The following is a 21,760-nucleotide window of genomic DNA, read 5'->3' on the forward strand; positions in this document are numbered from 1 at the left end:
AGCATAATTTCACATCCAGACTGCACTGTTGCATTCATTCTTAGTGAGACCCTGATGTCTGCCTGCTCTAGAGCAGCCCAATGCCCTTTACAAGAGGGTATTATTTTCTCCTGTAAAAACTCTTAGATAAGGCTGCTGGCAAAAAAGTGCTGAAAACCCTTAGCAAAAACTTCAAAGTCTGATGCAGAAAAAGCAGCTGCTCCAGAATAAACCCTACTTATCCTCCTGGTGTCATTTTAACTACCGAATCCCATTGGCAGTTGTGTCATTTTTCACTGCCTTCTGCCAGATGCTCTCAACTATGCACAGAAATCTCGTTGTGTTGTACCTTGACTTGGTGTTGTGCACAATGATGAGGTGGCACCAAGGTTCGTTTTGCAGGAAGCATTCGGTCACACCGCTGCTTTACTTCTGAGAGTTGAGCTTTTTTTGCCTTTGAAAAACAGGTGAGAATTAAACTGCAGTTTATTGCTGCAAAGAAATAGTGGACAAATTACCCTGCTATGCCATAGTGCTTGGGATTGTTAGTTAAAAGTGACAACCAGGACTATAATTTATATACAGAATCTGGTTTTAAACAAAGTCCCCGGCACTAAATCTTGCATTGTAAACCTTCTTTTGTATTTCTGACTCATTTTGCACTGGGAATCATTTAACCATAGACTTTAACTGCTAATAAACTTCCACGAAATGCAAAGCATAAATCAAAATTACTGGATCATTCAAACTCTGTTCGAGTAGTTGTTTATATGGCATTTTTCTTCTACTGCTTCTGTATGGCTCCAGAGATGCCATAAAAATATGATGTATTGTACACAACTCACCACCATCTTGGCAAACTGTTGCAAATAAAACCAGCGTGCTTAATTATTTTCTTAGCTATACACTGCATAAACAGTTATAACAGAAGATGAAAAGAAGGGGTGGGTACTGTTGTTCATCCGATCACGTTGCATACAGTAAATAAGCCTTAATTAAAAGTGCACACTCTGCACTAGTGGATCAGAATAAAAGGATACGATTTCGTATTATTGCCTATAAGAACTCAAGGTGATGCCCCATCCCTGGAGGCATTCAAGGCCAGGCTGGATGTGGCTCTGGGCAGCCTGGTCTGGTGGTTGGTGACCCTGCACACAGCAGGGGGTTGAAACGAGATGATCACTGTGGTCCTTTTCAACCCAGGCCATTCTGTGATTCTACAATGGAAGAGGAAAGGTTGTGCAGGCTGAATGGCAGTACATACGAAGGTCTTCTCCCAGTGGAAGCAGGAGGCGCTGCCATGATTCCTGCACGGCCGTACCAACGAGGTGCAAAGGGAAAACCACCACTTTTTATCCCCTTTTTAGTGCTTTTTACTTCTTGGAGCGGATGGAATCCATCTGGTTGAAGTTCTGCAGTGAAAGCAAATGGAGGGAAGGCACCACGGAAGCGACAAATCAAAGACCTCTCTGTAAATCAAGCCTCTATATTCATTAATCCCAAATTAGCCCATTAAAATAAAGCAGCAGTTGATTAATATCCTTAAGTAACACTTAGAGTTGAGTGAGAACTTGATGCTAATATACTTGATATTGCAGTGCATTAAGAGACAGTCTCCAGCCAACGCAGAGATGCTTTTGGAGTTCAGCTCTCAGCAAAAGAGAGCTCTGCACTGACAGCAGTAAGGAAGGCAAGAAGGAATGTTTCTTTGAGAGGAAACACGTGCCACAAAGAAGGCACCTGGGCACTGTTCAGAGGGATGTTTCCCTTTCTGCAGTACCCCACTTGCTACAGAAGACGTACCGGGAGAAGTTCCAGATCCAGACAAATGTTTTGAGGATGAGAGCTGATGGTTCAGCAGTGCAGAGGGACGTTAAGGTGATGGTGAGGTCTGCAAATGGCCGCTGGGCACCGCGTGGTGCGTGACTGCTCAGCCCTATGTGTCATCATTAGGATGGGATTTCTGCCTCTTTACTTCTTCCATAGATTTCACAGCGCCAATATTCTGCTTCCAGGCGTGTTAGACAAATTAAAGTGACAAAACTCAATATGCAAATTAAGATCATTAACATATTAATCAAACTGTCGATATTACAAAAACTAACACAAGCTTGCCAAATAATCATCTCACTAATGACTTAAGGCCATGCCTTTTGCCAATTAGCATCGCAGCCCGCTCGGCTTCCACTTGCCCACTTCCAGATGTTGTGAACAAATAGTCTTTGCCAGAGTGATACACTGCAATTCTTTGCATGATAATTACTTTGGTATTTAATTGCTTTGTTTTCTTACAAAAAAAAAAAAAAAAATCCTTAATTATGTGGCGTTGAGAATTAGTACAACAAAGATTTTGAACTGCAGTTTTATAGAGCCAGATTCTTAATTATGTCAAAGGAAATGTGAAAAACCTTCCCATGCATTGCGTGCAATGCAATACATACATGGAACAGTCATCACTTACATATCTTGCAGACTCATTTTCCTGAAAAGGGCTTTTCCACAAACCCGTGGGTGTCAGAATCCAATATAATTAGCATTTTCAAATCAATTTTGACATTTCTCTGAATTTGTCATTTCAAACGTTTACCGTTATATTTATCAAAACTATCTTTCTAGGAGGAAAATGTAACTGGGTGGAAGAAAACTGGCAGCAATTTTAATCAAAGAATAAAATCAGTCAGCATTTCCCATAGCGTCGTGAAACATTTTCTTGCAAAATTAGTAGTAGCAAATTTTTAGCACTTTTTCTTTCCTTACGTCCAATTGGGCTTCTCTCCTAATTAATACCTCCTTACTGATTTGTGAGAGGGCTTCACAATAAGCCATTCGTTACAGTTTTACAAGTCTTCTTACTTTGACGGCTGTGTTACAACTGCTTTGAGCACTGGGGTTTGTGCTGGGGATGGATGAGTCGTGGTGCAGAGCTTCACTCCATCACTGACATTTCACACAAGGTCATGCAATTAATGAATGGCAAAGAAGAGCCATGAAAAACGGATATTAATGAAGTGTAACTCTGAGTAATAATGCCATAAGCAACCTCTGATAACAAACACATTTTCCTAATAACATCTTCAATTATCTTCATTAGCGCCTGGCCGTGGCAAGATGTGCCGCCGCCCTCCAGGACCACAGACTGAGCAGATTTCAAACACTGAGAGCCTCCACCACCTCACACAGGAAAGTGCTCACTGATGGACAGCTTAAGTGATGATAATACGCATTTATCATCATTTTGCAGTATGCCCTCTTTGTCTCATCAAAAACTTGAAATTTGAATCAGACTCTTTGCGTTACCCAGGGGAACTCCGGGCTCCAAGGAGACTCAAAGCACTGCTTGTCAGAACAACCACAGCATCGTGGTATCACCAAGCTTGGGAAAGACCTCCAAGATGATCCAGTCCCATCATCCACCTTCCTCCCAGTATTTCCCCACTCAGCCACGTCCCTCAGTACATCATCTACAGGTTTTTTGAACACCTCCAGAGTTAGTGCCTCAGCCACCTCCCCAGGCAGCCCATTCCAGCACCTGACCATCCTTTCAGAGAATAAATTTCCCCTAAAAACTTGTTTCTAGCCACAGCCTGGCTTCCACCCCACTGCCAGCAATGCTGCCAATGGCCTCAGTCCACCCCAGTGCTCTTTCCCCGCTGTGTGCTGGATTTCAGCTCATATCCAGTTGTCCTGGGACATTTGCAGATCTTGTCTTATTCCCACTCTTTCTTTTTAGAATGAACTTCAAGCTTCTGAAAGATGCCGAATAGCAGCTCCAGGAGATGAAATCCTTCATCCAGGATTTAGCTCAGTGTGTACTGGCTTCTCCCTCCAATTGAGCCCCAGTTTGGAAAGGAAAATTTCTGAGGGGAGGTTATCAGTCAGTAAATCCTGACAAGGCTTCTGACAAAGAAGGAATAATCAGTGCTTTCTGTAAAAGCAACTTTTGGGATATGGCCATTATCTGTACCTGAAGAATGAAAGCGAGAACAGAACTTCTGCCAATCCTTAAAGCCATTTACCACAAACAAAAGACACTGAAGTTCCCCCCTCTGCTGCTGGATGCTCAGTTGGCTCCTCTGTGCACACGGAACCAAACTGCTCAGCCTATCTGCTCACATTCCTTCCATCTCTGGCTTTTTGCTGACTCCAAATGACAACTCAGGACACTGAGGAAGAAGCTGACATAAGCAAAACTTGCAGGAAGGTCCCCTTGTGGCCACTTCCCAAACTAGTTTTCTTTCTCATTGATGTGCGTGCAAAAATCCAGGATTGTAACGATCACAGACTTAATTTCAAACTGCGTGAAGTTTACCCCAAGTGTGGAGGGATGGAAACTGTGGGATCTGCTATTAGAACTTGCTGAAAATGCTGTGTGCTGGGAAGGTAAATCTGGAACAGATCTCCATGTCATCACCGAACCTTGCCTCGATACTTTTATAGTAACTCAAATTTAATAAAGCCATTATCTGCAAATTTGCTCCTTTCTCCTTCGAATTACCAAACGTTCAGCCTCAACCCCTGCAGCCCTGCTGTGATCATGTGCAGATGGTAACGAGGTTATGTCTCAATCCAGCCCTCCCTAGTGCACAGCAAGTGCATCTCCTCGACTCACCAACCCCATTTAGTGTGAGTTATTCTGTTGTTGTTGTCATTGCTACTATTTGTGGGAATGGTGACAGCTGAGGAATAAGGCAGAGAGAAGGGAATAGAGCTTTCGTAGTTTTTGGTAATTTCATTCAAGCTCACTGGGTCTAATAAGAATAATTAAAGGCACCAATAGAGGGAATCATCAGTGGAGGGAAATTACTGCAGGATGAGAATGAGGAGCCACTGCTGGGCGGAAGGGCTGAGCCCCACATTTCAGCATGAGGAGTTAACACCAGCAATCAGATTGAAGAGATGAAGATGGAGGAACCCCAGGATGGGGGAGACCATCAGGAACACTAAGCACCTTCCAACAGCCTCCAGCTCACGGCCAAAATGACAGCCTTGAAATGAAGTCCTGTCAGTGCAGCTGTGCTGCAGATCAGCCCATTGTAAGGCTCCAGAGAAAGGTTTTCATCCTTGCCAGGGAGACATCTCGAGATGAGAAATGACAGAATACAAAACAGTGCTTTTGTGGGCAGAGAAAGAGAGGGTGAGATAAATGAGCCCACGGTGTTGCTGAAGGGCATCCTTCAAGCACCTGCATTGTTTCCTAAGAGCAGACTCTTAAACTGGAACAGACTCAACCTCTGCTGAATCACCAGTGTATGGAGAGGAGCAGTTGAAGGCCTCTGTGTGCACAGCCCCACTGCCTCCCATTGCCATCCCACAGCCCCAGAGCAGCAGCCTCTTGCAGCATAGTCATCCTGCAGCTCCCAATGCGCTTCTCATGGAGATGCATTAATCAGAGGGGTTGTGAGAGGCTGGATGTCAGCTCCCTAAGCCAGACTGTCTCATTGGCTTTGCAAAGGCATCTCCATAGGACGAGGAACAAAAAAAAAAAATTAGAAAAAGGTGTGAATACTGCACTTCTGCCCCTGTCTAGCCCTGCTTGCTGTAACAGATTGGTGAAATAACTTCATCCACCAGTTTATTAACAGCTTGCCCTCTCTTGTATCTCACCTTAATAATGAGATAGAGCAGATATGATGGATTACACTCTGCCTCCTGCTTCCATGCTGAATGAATTATCATTTCAGTCCTCTCTCCGTCTCACGTCCAGCTGCCTCCAGCCCGTTCAGCAGAGGGAGGTGAAGCTGTGTGATGTGGAAGTTAAAGGTCCGGCTGAGAAAGCAGCCTTAATGTCCACACTGGAAGATGGACATCAGCATTGGAGTTTTACTCACATATCAGAATGGATCATCTGAAATGTGACATGTCCTTCCTTGCATCTTAAGCCAACTTGTGCATAACAAAGAAATCCATTTGTTCGAGCATACTGACGGCAATTCTTTGAGATTACAGATGTATCAGCGCCAATAAATATCTGGTTTCTTTTCTGTAGAAATAAGCTGCTTCCTGACCCCAGCCATTATCTCGTGTCCCTGAAATATCAGAGCTGGCAACACGCAGCTCTTGCCCTGACCACTGCGATGACAGCCAGTATTGAAAGTAACAAGATTGAAAGAAAACAAATGTAGGAATATTTTTGAAGGTAATACAGAGTCACAAAGCTACATGGGTTCCAGCATACATCCCATTTCATATGGAGGCTGTTGGCTCCAGACATCCCAGGAGCACAGCCAAGCTCTGGCCAGCAGCACTAAGGGCTCCAGCCCAGCTCTGTGCTTTATCTTTGTTGTATCTCTCAGCAGTAACTTTGAGTAATTACACGTTGGGTAGAGACATGAGAATTGCCTTTTCACTTTAAAGCCAATTTAGCACTATGAAAATTCATGAAGCAAAAATTAATAAGCTCCATGCAGCTTCAGCACTGACCTCTGCATCTTCTTTCTCTCTTTGCCAAGAATTTGTTACCAGTTCTATTACCAGGAGCTGATTCTTCCTTGACACCAGGAAAAAGCATCAGGGACCAAAAGGCAAAGAGAGCAAAGCTCTCCACCCATCAGCACCACAGCCTCAGAGGCTCACTGACATTTTGTCTTCCCTGGCAGTGTTTTTCTTTACAAACATTTTAACCCAATGAGAAAGGCCATCCAACCACCATTATCCAAGCACTGTAAGTGAATACTGGGGGGCTGATTGCTAAATGGGCCGACCAGAGAACCATTCTGGCTTTTGATCAACTTGATTTGCTCACTGCTGATCCTGTAATAAAACCTTCATGAGAGTCAGAAATGGAAAGAAAATGCAAACAACAAGTTTTTGCTATGGTTTCCTGAAAAATATGGACGTGATGGGGAAAGCAGACTCAAAACTCACCCTGGTGAGCAAAGCATGGCATGAAACAAGAGCGGAGCAACTCTGAAAAGACAAGGAATAGACTTTGACAGATGGATGTAAATGTGCCTTTCAGTGCAAGGGAACAGTTGATTCTAAGGCATGAAATCAAATTAGTGCATCTGCAGCTGCCTATGTGTCATCCAGATTCATATTTTACACACTAAAGACATTTTTTAACCTCATGTTAGCTACACTTTTTTTTTTTTTTTCTTCAATATTACACTTTCCAGGATTTGCAAAACGGTATTGGCAGGTATTAAAATGAAAGCTGAAGCAATGGTGCAATCTGTCTCATTTTCTATTGTGAAATGACAGAAATCTTTTTTGGACTCATTTACCATCAGGTAAGAGAAGACAGTTTTGGAAAACATAAAATCCTGGCCTCGACTCCATAGGAAAGGCAGAGTTCCCCAACAAGGTGCCAGGACTGCTGCCTTCACACGATGCACTTCCATACTTACTGATTTCACCTAAAATCCAAAGGCTTATCTACTTAGAGAGCTGAGAACGATGCAGACAGAACAGCTAAAGAATTTGTTTTCTGATTTCTAGCATAAACACCATTGGGCTCCACTTGAGCTTTCTGTGAGCAATGATTACAGAACGGCTGCCTACAGCCCTCAGAATTGATCAAAATAAAAAGATGAACTTGTTTGGTTCTTGTAGCCAATTCCTGAGGGTTTGGTCAAATTTAGTTGAGGATAAAATTAAACAGAGATTGATTTGTGTAGGAGCAACTGTAGTTGCAAGGTTGGCACACTGTACATGGAAATGGCAATTGCCTGAACACAAATCTGATTAATTGTAATAACTGGGGTAGGAAGACACAATGTACAACCTTTTCCAGTGCAGTACCAGGCTGCACAACCCAAAACAAATGCACAAAGATTGATTGTTTTCTTGAAATGGCAAAATAAAAGGAAGGTTTCCTAAGGCCTTATCGTTTGATCCCCTTCCTCAATGCTGTATTTCTCATGCTCTTTACAGCAGAAAGTCAACACTTAATAACGTACAAAGTGAAAATTTTACCAAAGAAACTGGAGGGGAGGGAGAGGAGGAGGGGGAAACAGAAGGGAAGGGAAGGGAAGGGAAGGGAAGGGAAGGGAAGGGAAGGGAAGGGAAGGGAAGGGAAGGGAAGGGAAGGGAAGGGAAGGGAAGGGAAGGGAAGGGAAGGGAAGGGAAGGGAAGGGAAGGGAAGGGAAGGGAAGGGAAGGGAAGGGAAGGGAAGGGAAGGGAAGGGAAGGGAAGGGAAGGGAAGGGAAGGGAAGGGAAGGGAAGGGAAGGGAAGGGAAGGGAAGGGAAGGGAAGGGAAGGGAAGGGAAGGGAAGACTGACAAGAAGGATTAACCTGGTAGTTTGGCGCTCCTCCCTCCCACCTTTCCAGAGCCCTCAGAACCCAGCAATATCACTGCAGATGAACAGAAGGCACAAGGAAGGGGCTGCCCTGGCGCTCAGGTTTTCCTCCCATAGGTGTTAAGAGTGCTGTATGGACAGCCATGCAAGGAGCCCTGCCTGGGGCCCACTGCTACCAGGTGCAAATTGTGCTATGGGAGCGTAGCATGGCACAAAGCAAGCACAAAGGGAGGGATGTGCCCAAGAGTAGAGCAGTTTCCAAGGTTCCTGGCTATCTGTCTTGCTCATAAGTGATGCAACCAGGACAGCCATGCCCTTGGTAAATGGGAACGTTGCAGCTGCACAACCAGAGCTAGGAACTGCTGTAGCTTCGCTAGGGACATCACTTCAGCACCAATAAAACATGTAGTAATGAATTTCTGCATTACGATGTGATCCAAAAGCAGTTGTTTGTACCTTTCTTCTCTGACTCAGCAGAACCACTGGTGAATGGCACTGCTGGCAAAACCCCTCCAGCTTAACAGAGCCTTTACCCTGCTGCAGAGTGGTGGATTACTTTCCCCTCATCACACCCCCACACCACTTTACTTTTCCTTCAAAGCCCAGTGATGTCTGTCATGTTCCCATTTAAAGTCCCCTGTTCTTACACACATTACATTTGTGACGCCTGCTGTGGTTGCACACAAAGTACCGAATAATGCAGGGAGGAGGAGGAGAAATCAAAGCATTTTAGAAATCCTAAGCTTGGCAAAAGCTGTGTGTAATTTTGCTTAGGTTGCAAGTTGGCTGGAGAAAACCATATCAAAGCACCATCATTTCCAATTGCCTGAGCATTACTTTCTAAGTTTATTTTTACTGCTCATTGTAGATCCCAGACTGACAGCTTTGAAAACTGTATATTTTCTATTTATGCAAGAATAAAAAGCAACAACTCAGCAAAAGCGCAGACATCTGATATATGTCTCCCTAATAATGAAACTAAACTGTTGACTAGGGAGCGTCACCAGGAAGGATTGTGCACCACAACCAGCTCAGTCCTGCCCCTCTTCTTCTTCTAACTCACTTCTTGTTGTGATGCCTCCAAAAGACAGAGCTTGGAATTCATAGCCCAGCATTATATTCATTATATTTTTGGAAAAGATGAAGATAAGACTGGAAACTCAGAGCAGCTCTGGTCCTGTGCCTAAAGTTCAGCCATCCCTCTCCATCCCAAGGGGTTCAGCAGAGGCACTTGAAGTTCCCAGCGACCCCAGCTCAAACCAAAGCAGAAAACTGCAATTTCCATAGGAGTCCTCTTAAATAAAAAGCAATTTTACCTGTAAATCTGTCGGTATGAGTTATTTCTGCTGGTCTGTCCCCGGCATTAGGTGAAATATTGTCGGAATGCATCATTTCCTGATATCCAGATGTAAATTACAGGAGCTGTACGTCCTGAAATCAGCAAAAGAAAGTTGAAAATGCATTAGGCTTGGGAGCAAGATCAGCTGCCACTATAATATTTCTATTACAGCAACTATCCAATTGGAAATAAAACAGCTCATCCTCACATAAGTCCACTGCACCCATTTTGGAACCTTTTGACATTTACAAGATTTGCATGCTGTACTTGGTTTATTATAAGCCAACAATTAAAGCTGTCTTTGCCTGCAGCCACAAGCAATGCCCAGGGACAGAGCTGCAGCCCGGCTCACAGACACCTGGCCTCTCCCTCCTGCTTTTATTTCTCCTGTGGTTCATGCTCATTCCAGAAGCTCTGCCAAAAAGCTTCATCCCCAATTTAGCTGCCTGACAAAAAACCCTTTCTGTGGAGCTTGTTTTCATGCTGGAGTTCTGCACAGTTCTCCAGCAATGAATCACAGCCTCCCGTCCCATTTCAGCAGGGAGAGAGGTGGGTTTGGTGCCCTGTGGGTGCACCCACAGAGAAACATACTGAGAAAGGAGACAGACCTTCCTCCTCTCCTACCTTGCAATGGTGTTAAAGATCACCCTGAAAAAAAGGAGAGCAAGAACTTGTGATCTCAAACACTTGATGAACCACACAGGAGATACGTCATACTTAAAGTCTGCAGACCTGGAAGGTGTTTTAGGTCACAATGATGGACAGCTGCATGAAGCATCTTCCTTAGTTGTAAGTTGCAGTGATCCCTGAACCTCTCACAGGAAAGCCAACCTCCTGAGCACCAACAGAGCAGCTCAGCACCCCCCAGAAACAGACACAGGGTGCCCCGGGGCTCACACACTACAGCAGTGGGGAAACCCATCTTAGAGCTATCTGCAGACGAGTTCCTTGCTTGTCTGTTTTGTGTGTCACCAGCTATGGGAAGGCTCAAAGGAAGTGAGATATTAACTTAAGAACTTGACTTAAACACTGGCTGATGCTGAAGGCAGCGCTGTGCTGTCCCAGAGCCCCCCCTAGCGCAGCTCTGTGCAGCCCAGCTGTCAGTCCCAGCATCGTTACTCGTTTCCACGCTGTTAGAATGATGCCTGTGCAGCCGTGTTATCATTTATGGCTATTGTCAGCAGAGGAGGAAAACCACAGTGGGAGGCAGCAGGACCCACCCGATGCACAGCGGGACCCAAGCTGATGCCCGAGAGATTTGATGGAGATCCTCTGCATCGCTGTCCAGGCTCAACCTTAAGCACAAAGGTTGCAGAGACCTGCAAAGGTTCCACACCATCTTGGTAAACAAGTTTATATCCTTCGTTTCTCATCCGTCAGACATTTAGTTCCACAGTCGGAAGGCAGGTTAATCAAACAGCATTAAGTGTGCCAATAAAATGCCACGGTAAATAATATTTGCAAATAGAGCTGTCTGAACTTCATCTAATAAAAGGAACGATTTCAGGACCTAGAACTACTTCTGTTATCAGATCCCACTTTTGTATTTTTATGGAGCAATTTTTTGAGCCTCGCTCCCTACATTAGTCTGAGCCTATCTGAGCTGCAGCACACTGGCTGAGGAACTGCTGAGAAAACCATCAGGTGTGACTCAAAGTCACCAAGCATCTATCAGAGCGACCCATAACGAATGGAAAACAAAATGATGACGAAGATCATCAGGAGAAAAAATGTGCCTATTTGTCTTCTAGGGCAGAGCACTGCCTCCCTCTCCCCCTGTGCCCACCCCACTGCTCACACCCCCATGCTCAGCCCCCACCGCCCCCCAGCCCCCTGCAATGCATTTTGAGAGGACACCGAACCTGCCCTGCTCCTTGCCTCGAGGACTGTGAGGTTTTGTGGCCAACACAGCAGCTGGCACTGCTGCAGCGCTTGTAAGATGCCTTAAGAGGGCTGTCTAACCAAAAACCTTGCCTGCGTGCTTCTAGTGCAGCTCATAAAGAAAGCTGTTATCTCTCCTTGAAAACCTCTCCTCCCTCAGAGCTTTCTCAGTGGCTCTCGAGCTGAGGAGAGCTGATCTCAAGAGCGTTCTCCATCCCCATCTCCATCGCGGCACATGGAAAGTCCCCTGTGAATTCAGCAAAGTGTCCTTCTGGTTTGTGAGGCTCATGGAGCACTGGGGCTGAACAGGGAAGGTCAGGCAGGAGCTTCCCATTCATCCTGGTGCTGGAAGGGAATGCTTTCTCCTCCTCTGTTTTTTTATTACTCACTCAAATGGCCACAGCAGACCCCCAGGCGGTCTTGGCACAGAAGACTCCTGCCCCACAGCCCTGCTTGTGTCTCTGGCTCTCTGTACAAATGCACACATTCAAAGCTGTCCCTCTGCCACACTCAGGTCTCTGCATTTTCCCATTGGGGTCTTCATGTAAGCACAAAGATCTGTATCTGCTCCCTGGGCTCTGAAGCATGAACCTCCCACAGACCTCATCACAGGAAGGTGTGGAGGACTTCTCCCTCCTGCTCCCACTCATTCCAGACTTTTTCCATTCGCATCTCCTGTGGAAGTTTACAGACTTCAGTCTATCTCCACAGACTGCAAGTCCAAAGTGGAGGCAGGAATTGGAAAGAAATGGATGATGGAACACAGAGTGGGAGACAAGGCAAAGGCTGCTCAGTAAAAAGTCTCTTTTTTTTCTTTTCTGAACAGTTCTGTATAGTGCAAATGTGGAAAAAAAGAAACCACCCACAGCAATATGGGTTAAGGAACATTTGTCAATAAGAAAGAATAAAAGCAGGCACTAAAACAACAGAAATAATGACTCAACTTTCCAGATTTTGATTCTAAAACGCCTGGTGCCCCAGGCAGCTAACTGAAAAATTCTTCTTCAGCACAGAACCTCGCTGTTTCGCCTCAAATAGTCATAGTTAACAAATATTCCCTCTGAGTGTATGTCTGTCTGTGCATATATGAGAGCCACTGACAGACAGCCCGTAGCTATGTGGAACTGTCATGGGGGAACAGCAGCAAAAGCAAGAAGCAAAATTACAGCGATATTTCTTAGGCCTGGGAGAAAAAAATATATTCCTTCTTTCTTCCTCTGTCCCAATATCCTCGAGGTGCCCCAACCCCACTCTGCCATTTGCAGGGAACAGAAAGTTCTACAGGACCTGGATCTTGGTGTATTGATGGCTGAATATGAGCCAGCAGTGTGCCCAGGTGGCCAAAAAGGCCAATGGCATCCAATGGCTTGGATCAGGAATGGTGTGCTGAGCAGGAGCAGGGAAGTCATCCTGCCCTGTATTTGGCACTGGTGAGGCCTCACATCGAGTGCTGTGCTCAGTTTTGGGCACCTCAGTACAGAAAAGACATGGAGGTGCTGGAGCAGGTCCAGAGAAGGGCAATGAGGCTGGGGAAGGGCTTGGAGAATGTGGGCTATGAGGAGAGACTGAAGGAACTGGGGCTGTTTGGTCTGGGGAAGAGGAGGCTGAGGGGAGACATTATTGCTCTCTTCCAATACCTGAAAGCTGATTGCAGCAGAGCGGGGCTGGTCTCTTCTCACTGGTGACAGGACGAGGGGAAATGGCCTCAAGTTGCACCAGGGTTTAGGTTGGATATCAGGAAAAACTTCTTTACAAAAGGGTTGTTAAGCACTGGAATGGGCTGCACAGGGAGGTGGTTGAGTCACCATCCCTGGATGTGTTTAAATCCATCTGGATGTGGTGCTCAGGGACGTGATTTAGTTGCTGTTAGAGTTGGGGTAGGATGGCCAGGTTGTGGTTGGACTTGATGATCTTGAGGGTCTTTTCCAACCTGAGCAATTCTACGATTCTCTGATTCTATCACCATCCTGTCACACCTCCCCAGCTGCCCACATCACCTTTGGAGCACACCACAGGGGCCAGGCCAAGCAGCCCAGCTAAGGCCCAGCCTCCATCTGTGTGTTAATTGCGACGGCTACAAAACCAGATCATTAATATTTAAACAATAACTGTTTCACAGCACGCTTCCAGATGTTCCTGCTCTCATTATTGCTTTATTACTTTAAAAATCAACAGTACGTGATGTATTAAGTACACAGCCTTCTGACTCTCGTCTGCACACTCTTGTCTTCTGGGAGTGCTCTGTGAGAGAATTATTATTCTTTAACAGTTGCTGAAATGAAATTTGGGTTTATTTAAGTCAAAATCCTTGGTCTGACCCAAACCCCACAGCTCCACACAGCAAGCAGCATTGCTATCACCTAGCAATCCCCCTCTGATAAAAGTATAATAAAGAAAAAAAGATTAATTTGCCTTCATTTGGATTTCCCTTGCCTGAACCACATGAATACCTGTAAGCTCTCATCTGATGACACAACTGCTTTGTATTCCATTTAAGGCTGTTTCATCTGTAATCTCAGAAGGTAGGAGGACTGACTTGTGTCACTTTCTAGTCTGTGCCAATAATGTCATAATTTGATACGGAAACCGTGCATACCATTATATTCAAATTTGATATTTAAAACACGCTTTGGCAGACAGCTGACTTCTATTGATGCGTTTATCCGATTTCTCTCTGCCTTTTTATTCTGGAAATACACAGAGGGAATACGTAGCATCACATTTTTGTTACACACACGGAGCCTTCAGAACTTCCATTTTTCTTTTTTTTTCTTTTTTTCCTGGACACTGGTAAATAAATGAGCATATTAAAAAAAAAAAAAAAAAAAAGGAAACTACCAAGACAGCAAATTAGGTGAAATGGAACAATGTGTGATAGAAACAGAACTCTAGGACCTTTAATCTCAGCAACTCAGTCCATGTCGTCTTCAGACCTTCTCCACTCACCCACTCCCAGCCCCTGCTCTCCTCTGTCACATCAGTTTCCATCCACAACCCCAGCTCTCCAATTGCATCTTGCAAAACGCAAGCAAGCTTTATTTTTAACCAAATCCAAGCTATTTAATTTTCATTAGGAAGTAAATACTTCATCCTCAATCTCCTTAGAAAACCAAAATACAGATTAGGGAAGTTAATGCCTTTGAGTCAGAGGGCTCTGTGCATTCTGCCATGATTTCTCCTCCCTGTCAGCTTCAGTGCTCCTCCTGAACAAGAGGTTGAGCGCAGCACAACACCTGGCAGGGCAGCAGGAGAACCATGGGCTCACAGAATCAGCAGAACTGTCTTCCCTGACAGAGTATCTCCACCACTTGCAATCGCCTCCGCATGGATAACTCCCTTAATTCAATTAAGTCGTTATTTCTAATGAATTCCATTGAAGAGAGCTCAGTTCTCAATCCGGTGCTATCGCCGAATCATCGCGAGCGTGGCTGAAGCAAACATTCCTCCATATAGGGAATGCTGAGAGTCAGCTGGAAGTTTTGTCTCCAGTACCAAAATACAAATTGTTCTTAATTAAGAAAGCCTTCCATCTGCTTTTTAAAGCTCTTTGCATAAAGTGGTGGTGGCCACAGAGCCGCCCGCCCAGCGCTGGCATTCTCATCATGTTCACTTCCAGATTTCCCAGCACTATTCTCTGAACTGCCATCTCCTTCCCCTTTCGCTGCCCCAACCAGCACTGAATTGTTGTGTATTTTACAAATTCGATGTGCAGTAGAGCCCACCATCCGAACCCAGGGAAGATAAAAAGAGTCATTTCAGATCGGAGAGAATGAAGGTTACAAACTGTTTCAATTAAAGCTACACAAAGCCCTGGATTCCTTGGATTACGTTTCCACATTTCAATATGTGTCCACGGTGTGCACACAAACAGCCCTCTGAAGAATCCTCCCCTCGGTAATTTTCCCTTTCCTTAATCCTGATTTACAGAGCCTGCCCTCCTGGGATATTAAGAGGATCTCATAAGGACAATCCAACTTCATATCGATCCTATTTCCCACATCCATAAAATTTTTTGCCTTAGGAAACACAAGAATGAAGGAAACAAAACAAAACAAAACAAAAAAAACAACAAAGCATGGTTTAATTTAAATAGCACTTTCAGCAAAAGGAAAAAAAAAAACCCCACAGATGGAAAAAAAAAAGCAGAGGACGACAATCGTTTGCTTTGCTGAGGCTGTGCTATGCGAAACGTGCAATATAAACTGACAAGGGAAGGAGATGATCGTTGTTTGAATAACATCCATATCAGCACAGACACGGATGAATCTGGCAAGGGACAGGGAAGATCCAAACTCCAAATAACAGTGATGTATCAGTAAGTATTATTCAGACAGGAGAGGGGGAGGGAGGAGCAGCAGAGGTTGGCTGAGACCAGAGAGCATCTATCAGCTCCAGGAACTGCTGGGCAGCAAGTCTGCAGACCTAATTATGGCCTTTCCATCTTTTTCTGACTCTATGCCTCTGTTTTGTTGGTTGTTTTTTGTTTTGTTTTTTTTTCCTTTTTCCATCTGGATCATCACTGTTTTAGATCACAGCTAATTGGGGTTTTGGGTATTTTCCGCTAATTGTTTAGTCGTAATTAATCCAGCCTTGGAAGAGGAAGGCCAATGCTGCTCAGTCATGGAGAAGAGCTGGTGCTCAGGAGGACACAAAAAGAGGAACCGTAACACCTTCACACTCACAACATAGCCCTGCTCTGTGGTCCTATGCATGCAAGCTGGTGCAAAATCAAAGCTGGGGCAGAAGGAGCACTTGCAGCCCATAGCCCCCAGCACACAGCCCACAGCCCCCAGCACACAGCCCACAGCCCCCAACACACAGCCCATAGCCCCCAACACACAGCCCACAGCCCCCAGCACACAGCCCACAGCCCCCAGTACACAGCCCACAGCCCCCAGCACACAGCCCATAGCCCCCAGCACACAGCACACAGCCCATAGCCCCCAGCACACAGCCCACAGCCCCCAGCACACAGCCCACAGCCCCCAGCACACAGCACACAGCCCACAGCCCCCAGCACACAGCACACAGCCCATAGCCCCCAGCACACAGCCCACAGCCCCCAGCACACAGCACACAGCCCACAGCCCCCAGCACACAGCCCACAGCCCCCAACACACAGCCCATAGCCCCCAACACACAGCACACAGCCCACAGCCCCCAACACACAGCCCATAGCCCCCAACACACAGCACACAGCCCACAGCCCCCAACACACAGCCCATAGCCCCCAACACACAGCACACAGCCCCCAACACACAGCCCATAGCCCCCAACACACAGCACACAGCCCACAGCCCCCAACACACAGCCCATAGCCCCCACACACAGCCCACAGCCCATAGCCCACAGCACACAACTTGGCTGCACAGAATGGGCACCAACCCACTGCTGGGGCCAAAACTTTGCATTCTAACCACTTAAGAGTTGACATTTGAAAAGGTAACGTGGCAACTCATTGTGCCAAATCAATTACTGATTATCAATATAGCAGTGAATGATGTATAATGAGTATGTAAAAGATATATTTAGCTGTAGATTATACTAGTAATAAGGGCTACATGAGCAATAGCTACATAATTACATTTTATGAATACAGGAAACCTTTGAGGAATGCTCTGAGATTTAATTGACATTTAACAAGATAACTACAGCAAGTTAATTAGAAATTATATGCTAAAAATATGAATTAACTTTTAAATAATATTTTAGCTTGCTACTGTATAGCTATAGTGCCTTGTTAGATGCCAGTGGAACAACTAAATGAAATACTTCTTTCCAATCACATCTTTCTAATTCATTTCCCACAAACTGAAGCCTGCATTATCAGCTCCTCATTCTGAATCTCTCTTTTTTTTTTTGGTACAAATAGAGTGAATTGATCTGCTTAGCAAAAGATTCATTTTTATGGCCCTCTCATACTTCTTTAAAATTGAGCTTTCTCTTACATTCCTATCAGCATCCAGAGAAAAGATTTCACTCTGGCTGCGCTTTCAGCTCTGAACCCAGAAGGAAAATGCAAAGGAAGGCACTGCCAAGCATTCAGACTCCCTGCAAGGTGATACATCAGGGATTCTGACAGTGCTAATACAGAAATTCGGAGAATGAAACAACTCTGAGCTGGTTCTGATATGGATGGCTGTAATCACAAAGAAAATACAACACAGGTGCACTCTCTGCTCTTGCTCCCTGTGTCCCAGCTGACTCCAAGGTCTCTCTTGCAACTTCTTTTTTGCCAACACGCCTTCGTTAGCATTCGAGACTGGATTATGCATACAGAGCATACATGATTTAGTGTCCCTGCTCTTGAAAATGTCGCTTTGTTCAATATATCACAGGAGGAAATGGAGAAAACAAGATGATAAAGCAGTGAAGGATGGGCAAGATGACCCGATCTGCACCTGAGATTGCAGCACTGTGCACTTAATGCAAATTGAAGGCTTGTTTTTAAACTATGGAAACCAGACATAAGCAGAACAGCTTGAACAAGAGATACACCATCTTTAGCCTAGTGGATCTCCATCTGACTAGAAGCTTTCTAAAAAGCTTTAACAATAAAAAGCAAAGTTGTTTATGTTGTCCCTACTTCCCCATCTTGTTCAGGCAGGGCAGGAGAACAGCATGCCCAAGAGCTGCACTCACAGAGAGGAGGATTTTGGATCATTAAGCTGCTCCTAATAATAAATAAGGGGTAAGAGAGGTCGAAGATACAAATTTAGGAGGAAATTTTTACTCAGAGGGTGGTGATGCACTGGAACAGGTTGCCCAAGCAGGCTGTGGATGCCCCATCCCTGCAGGCATCCAAGGCCAGGCTGGATGTGGCTCTGGGCAGCCTGGGCTGCTGGTTGGCGACCTGCACACAGCAGGGGGTTGGAACTGATGAGCACTGTGCTCCTTTTCAACCCAGGCCATTCTATGATTCTGTGAAAAGAAGATACCATCACAACAGCAGTTACAGCTTGAAACTCCAGTTTCAGCTCAAGCTCGAAGTCCATCTCACCCAAACTTCTCATGACTCCCCTTTACTAACAGCAGATCAGAGCCCCTCGCTTCTAGCAGACGTGACTTCACTACCTGGAGCTTCCATTTAGTTGAAAGAAGCATCTCTGTACAACATGTCACAGTGTGCTGGGTGGGGATGACTGGATTACGACCGAAAATAATTGAGCTGATACATTTCAGCATTTTTCTTTGAATAAATTATTTGCAAATAAACATTTTCATTATTCGACCATCTCTGATGTTCCATTAGCATTCAGTGAATTATTTATTCAGCAGCTTTTCCCATCAATCACTGAATAAATTATTCGCAAATAAATTATTCTACCAGCTTTTGCTTTAAAGATGTCCCTTTGAGAACAATAGCTTCCCAGAATAGAAAACAGGCAAAGGGAGAAATTTAAAAGGCCTGATGTTCATCTCTGTTGTCTTGCTAGAAATCTGAAGGATCATCATAGAAATCTGTGGCCTTTTTCTGTATTTAGGTGTAACTCAGCACAGACTGCTGCACGGAGTGCTTCACCTTGCTGAAGCCAGCACGAAAATTCTGCAGTGCCCTCAGACCCAGCTCTGTATCCTGGCACGCAGCTCCACTTCCAGCTCACAAAGCCATGCTGGATGCCAACGCCCTCAGATCAAACCTTAAGCCCAGCTCCCAGGGCTGCTGTGGTCCCAGACCGCTCCTTCTCCTTCGCATCTCCATCACTGCACCTCCTGATGCATAATGCATTCCCATCCCATCAGTTCGCCCAGCTCCAGCAGACGCCTTGTTTGTGTCTGGGCCAAGGAGGATGAAAGCCTGTTAGAACTAAATGAAGTCTACATTTATGCCAATTTTAAGGGATAATTGAGGTGCGGCGCAGGGGAATTCGCTGAACTCCTCCGTCCTTCTAACAAGAAAGAGCCTCTTTTGTTAGGCGGCACAAAAAGTCACCCTCATTAAAACAAGCCACCTTTATCAGAACCACGTGGAGGATTTATCGTCGCTCCCAGATGCTGCTGCTTTTCAGGGGGATGCAGGAAAACGTCGGGGGGAGGGGGAACAAGAGGGGAGGCCTGGTTTCAAGAGGGCTCATTATCAAAGCACTGCGATCCTCGGGTTGATATCAATGATGGCAGCGTGCGCAGGGCTGTGCCAGAGCCTTCGTGACGCCGACCCTACCTGGGCTCCCTAGCAGTATCACTGCAATTAATAATTGCTAATTTGCGCCAAACGAACAAATGGGAGACAATGTCACTCTGTGAGGGGGGACAAATGAACAATAACATGAAGATATATAATTGATTTAATTTCAGACGCTCTTCCCCTAGCAAACCTTTCCTCATCCTCAGAGTAATTGTGTAATGACATTTATGCATAATAGACTTGTGACATTATAAATGACACTTGTGTCAGGATTGTCAGGCTGTGACAGCCTCAGAGACAGCTCCAGTGAGAAATTAATCATTTCTGAGGCTTGAAAGTTGCTCATTTATCCCTGCCAAGTGAGATCTTGCAAAAACAAGATCTTGCAATGAAGCGTGGGCTCCCACCCATGTTACCCTTCAGGACCTTCAGAGAAAAGTCTTCCTGGGGACCGGGCAGCACCGTGTCTCACTGCCAGCAGCTCCCTGCATGGCCAACCATCCACTCAAAGAACACAGCCAAAGGCATCCCCACCTTCTCCATTCCTTCCCCTTTCAGCATCACAGCATCTTTTACCAGCTCCTTATAGTGCACGTACACCTGTAAAAGCACCTATGTGTTACAGAAGCCCATATTACCATCGATGTGTGTCACATTTCCAGGTCTTTGAAAGGGTTATTTGTTGAGGAGGACGTTTTGAAATATACTGTACATAATGAATACAAAAAAAAAAAAAAAAAAGAAAAAGTCTTCTCCGGCTCAGTTTAGGGCTATTATTAGACAATCAAACTGTCATTTTTTCAAAGCAGTTCAATTGTCACAGGTTTTTCTAATGGCTTCTAAAGCATTATCTAATGCCTGGGCCAAAAAAAAAACACGCCCAAAAAAAACAGAAGGGGATTAAAGCGTGTTGAAAAGCCCCACTCAGAATGCATGACAAATCAGTGTCTGCAGGCTAAACCCTTCCTGTCCCATTTGCCCTCAGAATTATTTGTGCGCTGCAAGCCAGGACTTTATTTGTACTCATTTTTTTAGATATACACCGGTCCTTACGGTTTTCCTTCGTGCACACTGTTCATACAGAAACCCAGCACAGAGAGGATTACCCCATGACAGTCCTTTAGCACTTCCCCAGGTGCAGAGGTCCCACGGATGTGAGGGAGTTCCAGCAGAAAGCCCTGTGGTCACGGAGGGCTGGGAGCGGCTGGAGGGCAGAGAAGCAAATCAGTGGGAGTATATGGCAGGTGATGGAGGGGTGGGTGTCCCTCCCATGCTGTCCAACTCCCTGCTCCCCTCACACCTGATCACAGAAGCACAGAGTGCCTTGGCTTGAAAGGGACCTTCAGGTTGCTGTGCAGACTTCGTGTCCTCCCCTCCCTCGCCTTCCCTCTGCCAGTCCCCAAATAGCAATCACACACATAAAACCAGGCTGCTAATGTAACAGATAATTCAGCCCCAATGACAATGGAACTTACAAACTGATTCCGCTTAACCGACTGTGACTGCAATAGGCTAATTCCACGTTTCTAATTAAATTACATTATTTTCTAGGTGGAAGTTTATGAGCAGAGGTGAGGAGTAATGATATGAGCCAGGCACAGAGCCACGTGTACTTGTCAGATCTGAGGCTCCTATCTAGATGGCAAAATGAGTTATTCTATTTACATCTTTTTTAAATGTCACAGTATTTGCCTGTGTTTAATCTTGGGTTTGTATGTGCACGGAACCATTCTCAGAAAGGAAACAGGAATGATTCAAAGGGAAGACAACAGACCTCACTGCCAAAAGGGTGTAAAGAAGCCAGATTTCCTCAATATCACCACTTTCTATGTATAAATCCTGCTTTCAAGTGGCAGCATTACTGCTGTGAGATGACTTGGGAAGGGATGGAACAGTGGTCTGGAGCTGAAGGTTGATAGGATGGGCAGTCCTGAGGATGCCCTCCCTTCTGCCACTGTGCATCCCACACACAGCACCCATCTCCCACAGCACCCATCTCCCACAGCACCCATCTCCCACCTCCTGAACGCACGCTGCAAAAAACCCATCTGCTGCTGCTTTCCTCTGTGAGCAAGTGCTGGGGATCCAGCTTTGCCTTATGGATGTCCAGAGGCCAAATACAGATTGCGGGCGTGAAGTTTTTTTCTGAAATCATAAACAACAAGGGAAGAAACTCAAGAAGTGGACGTAAAACTTTAT

General features: G+C 45.3%; 1 long non-coding RNA gene across 2 annotated transcripts in view; it reads right to left on the reverse strand.

Annotated features, from left to right (window-relative positions):
- The window catches only part of LOC146542628 (uncharacterized), a 34,292-nt gene extending 13,450 nt beyond the window's left edge, over nt 1-20,842 (reverse strand). For both annotated transcript variants that reach the window (XR_014879885.1, XR_014879886.1), the window contains exons 1-2: nt 20,668-20,842; nt 9,533-9,647 (exon numbers count right to left, since the gene is read on the reverse strand). This is a non-coding gene — a long non-coding RNA (uncharacterized LOC146542628). The remainder of the gene's footprint in view (nt 1-9,532; nt 9,648-20,667) is intronic.
- Between the last annotated feature and the right edge of the window lie 918 nt (nt 20,843-21,760).

This window comes from Meleagris gallopavo, chromosome 28 (assembly GCF_905368555.1).
Source record: "Meleagris gallopavo chromosome 28, MGAL_WU_HG_1.1, whole genome shotgun sequence".
Taxonomy (NCBI): domain Eukaryota; kingdom Metazoa; phylum Chordata; class Aves; order Galliformes; family Phasianidae; genus Meleagris; species Meleagris gallopavo.